Here is a 3,946-nt window from a genome sequence, read left to right as displayed (position 1 = left end):
CGACAGTGGGGCACTGGCAGGCATCGGCTTCCGGGCGCTGGCAGAGGAGCCGGGTGGGCCCATGGGGGCTCTGCGTCCCAGACCGGGCCGGCCAGGGCCAGCTCGTGGGTCCGAGCCAGCTTGTTTGGAATCCAGCTCCAGGAGGCTGGCGAACCGGGGAAGTCGCCTCCGATGGCCAGTTTGGCACACAGCCTGCGGGCTGCCCAGCCCTCCCCGGGAAGTGGCACCACACAAAAGCCACACAGGTCTCTTATTTATTTATTATTATTAAATACATTTTATACCGCCCAAAGGCCTGAAGGCTCTCTGAACTCTTAACAAAATTAAAGACATAAAACAAACACAATTCAACAAAGTGAAGTACAAGGAACAATAATCAGATTTGCAGATGATACAAAACTGGGTGGGATAGCAAGCACCCTAGAAGACAGAATGGAGATCCAGGGCGATCTTGAGAAACTTGAACGCTGGGCTCAAAGCAACAGAAAGAGATTCAGTAGGGAGAAGTGACAAGTCCCCACCTAGGAAAAAGAAACCAGATGGGGAAATGCGGCTCAACAGAACTGAAAAGGAAAAAGACCTCGGAGTAATTGTGGACAAGAGGCTAAACATGAGCCAGCAATGCGATGCAGCCACCACAAGGGCAAATGCCCTTTTGGGATGCATTAACAGAAGTATTACTTCCAAATCACGAGAAGTAGCAGTTCCCCTCTACTCCTCACTAGTCAGACCTCACCTGGAATTCTGTGTCCAGTTCTGGGCACCGAGATTTCAGGAAGATGCAGGTAGTTTAGAAAGGGTGCAGAGGAGGGCCACAAAAATGATCCGGGGTTTGGAAACGCTGCCCTGCGAGGAGAGACTGAGGGAACTGGGCATGTTCAGCCTCGAGAAGGGAAGGCTGAGGGGGACATGAGATCCCCTTTTAAGTCCCTCAAAGGCTGTGACAAAGAGGAAGGTCAAGGTCTCTTCTGACTCGCTCCATTTCTACGCTTCTAAATTGTGTCCTTCAGCAGCAGCGGGTTGGACCTGACGGCCTTCATGGCCCCTTCCAGCTCCACTCTTCTATGATTCTACATAGGCCGTGGCGCTGAACCGCATGGCGTGGGTTCAGTCCTGCCCACTTGCAGGGCCCGTTTGGCCTTTCGGGTGGGTGGGGTTAAACATGGCGGGATGCAGGTGCGGCTGCTCCCAGAGAGCGCCAGGTGGCCCCTGAAGCCGGCAGGGAGCTCTGCACGACGAGCCCGGGGCTGGTCCAGGCCAAGGATCAGGGCTTCTCTCTCGGCGGCCCTTGGAGCCTCACAGGGCCGGGCTGATGTGCCGGAGGAACGCACAGCTGTGCCAGCGCCACTGCCAGCGCCAAGCTGGCCGCTCAGGCTCTGAGCTCCCGGGTGAAGAAACAGGCCAGTCCCTGGTTTTTTTTGGGGGGGGGGCTGCATGTTCAGGGGCCTCCCAGGCCAACTAGTTTGACCTACAGTTTTGAGTTCACACATAGAAACAGAGCGAGTCAGAAGGGGCCTCCTGGGCCATCTAGTCTGACCCCCGGCTCCAGCTGGCTCCGCTCACGACATGCCCACCATGTGGACGTCCAGCCCGTCCTTGAACACCCGCACCGATGGGGCCTCAACGACCTCCCGGGGAAGCCCATTCCACACCCAGGGGGGCCTGACTGACAGGAAGTGCTTCCTGGCATCCAAATTGAACCTTGGCTCCCTGAGCTTGGCTCCCTTGGAGCGCGTCCTGCCTTTCTCTGCAGGGGGAACAGGTCTCCCCCCACCTCCGTGTGACACCCCCTCACATGCCTCGTACACACACCCCCTCATATAACTCCTCACATTTCATTTCACCTCATTTCATTTCATAGCTGTTCACACCATCCCATAGTCCAGGTCCTCTGGGTCATTTACAAAGACCGAAACCCTTAACAATGCAGTATAGCCCACTTTTCACAATCACCAGTACAAACGTGGGGACCCATTCGAAAGCGTGTGCCGTCACGTGGAAAGTCCTGCCCGGGTGTCAGAGAAATGGCCGCGGTGGCACCTTGCTGGAGAGCGATCCCTCGTCAGGGAGCTGCCACCACCAAGGCCCCCCCCTCACAGCCGCCCACTGCACCTCCCCCAGCCGGGCACTGGGGGGTGGGCTGTCAGTCCATGCTCTTTTCCCAGGGGCCTGAATCCCCTGAGTCGCAGCAGTGTGCCACACGGGTTTCTGAGGCGGCAGGAAGGGGGTGCCCGGCTCTTTAAGGCCCCACTTTAAGGGGCTCTCTCCCAAGGCTGCCTGTTCAGCATCCTGACTCCTGGTCTGCCCCCCCCCCCTTTCTCCTGTGGATGAGACGCACTGGAGAACTGCCTGAGTGGCTCTGGAGCCGCTCGGGAAACCTTGGCAACAGGCAGGCGAACATCGCAGCCGCCCGCTCATCCCCGGGAGAAGCAGAAACCTTCCTGGGGGTGGGGGCTTGGCTGCCCCGGTGGGGGCTACTCGAGCCTGCTGTGGGGGGCTGACCTCTGGAAAGTGCAGTGCTCCCCTCCCCTCCCCGCCAGGGCCACGCCGGCTGCTGGGAGTGGCCACCGGAGCCTCCGGGGGCACGTGGCTGGGGCATCCGTGGCAGCAGCTGAGCAGCGCTCCAGCATCGCCTGGGACTGGCTGGGGGGGCGGCTCCCTTCCCCTCCTGTCTGGGGCCCTGGCATCAAAGCCCCAGCCACTGTGAGGGGGCAGGCAGAGGCGTTGGGGGGGGGGCTTGGGCCTGCGTGCCATGTGGCCTTTGGCTTCGTGATTTGGCCTCGAGAAGCTGCGTCCGCCTCTCCCAGAATATTGGAGCCCTCCAGCCGGGCCGCCGGTTGACAGGAGATTCGGGAGAGGCAGACAGGGCCCCTCTGCACTGCCTGCGTTCTGCTCAGATCCTTGGACACCCTTCCAAGTAGGAGGGTGAACGGGGCCTCCTGGACGTTGGCCCGGGTCCTTCCAGCAGAGCAGCATGGGGGCTTTCCTCGAGCACGTGGGGGCCCGAGCCTGCCCGAGCTGGGCACAGGGGGCCCGGTCGAGTGGCGGCAGGCTCCCTGGAGGGGCAGCTGCCCCCCTTCTCTAGCCCCATGCCCTGCCCCATGGTCCCTCCTCAGTGCCGCTCGCCGGGGCGCAGACCCTGGTCAGAGGCAGTGGCGGGAAGGGGGCCGCCGGGCAGGGTCTGTGCGGCGCTTCCTCTCCAGGGCGACAAGGAATGCCGCGCACGGCAAGCTTCCCCGACCTGGTGCCCACTGGGACTGGCCCCCCCACCCTTGGCCTCCGTGGTGGGCGGCTGGACCAGTGCGCTGTCGCTGCTCGCTCTGTGGCGGTACACTTTCTCCACTGCGTTTTCACAACTGCACCTGCACAGAGGTGCTCTCTCCACCTGCCCCTGCTCCAGTCGGGCTGGGCTTGTGGGCCCTCAGCGGCCAACCGGCAGGCAGGCATCCAAGGGGTGAGCCTTCCTCCCTGCAGGATTTCTGCCTGCCCTGCAAGGGCTGACTGCGCAGGAGCGTTGGCAGGAAGAAGATGGCAACGTGGTCTGAAGCTGGCTGTGTGTCATGTGTGCGGCAGCTGCTGCCCCTGACCCCGGCCTACCTCGCCGGGCTGTTGTGGACTGGAAGGAGGTGGATCCCTTTTACTCCTTTGGCATGGCTGCACGGAATGTGCACTCAGTGGAACCTCCCTCCCCCAGGGCAGTGTATCTCAGACTGCCAAGACGCCGTTCTCCCGAGCCCTGTGCGAAACAACTCATGAGCTTCCCAGAGCTTTCTCCAGCTGGGCGCCCCGCAGGGGTGGTGGACTGCAAGCCAGCCAGGGAGGATGGGAGGGGTAGTCCATCACCCCCTGCAGAGCACCAGGCTGCGCAGCGGGGGCTGCCACGGAGCGCAGCTGCCGAGCGCAGCGCTCAGACGCGAGGAGGCACAGACGCGTGGCGGGGACGAGG

This window comes from Varanus komodoensis, unplaced genomic scaffold, assembly GCF_004798865.1.
Source record: "Varanus komodoensis strain SLA01 unplaced genomic scaffold, ASM479886v1 scaffold64, whole genome shotgun sequence".
NCBI classification, from domain to species: domain Eukaryota; kingdom Metazoa; phylum Chordata; class Lepidosauria; order Squamata; family Varanidae; genus Varanus; species Varanus komodoensis.
Note: the sequence above shows the minus strand (reverse complement) of the source record.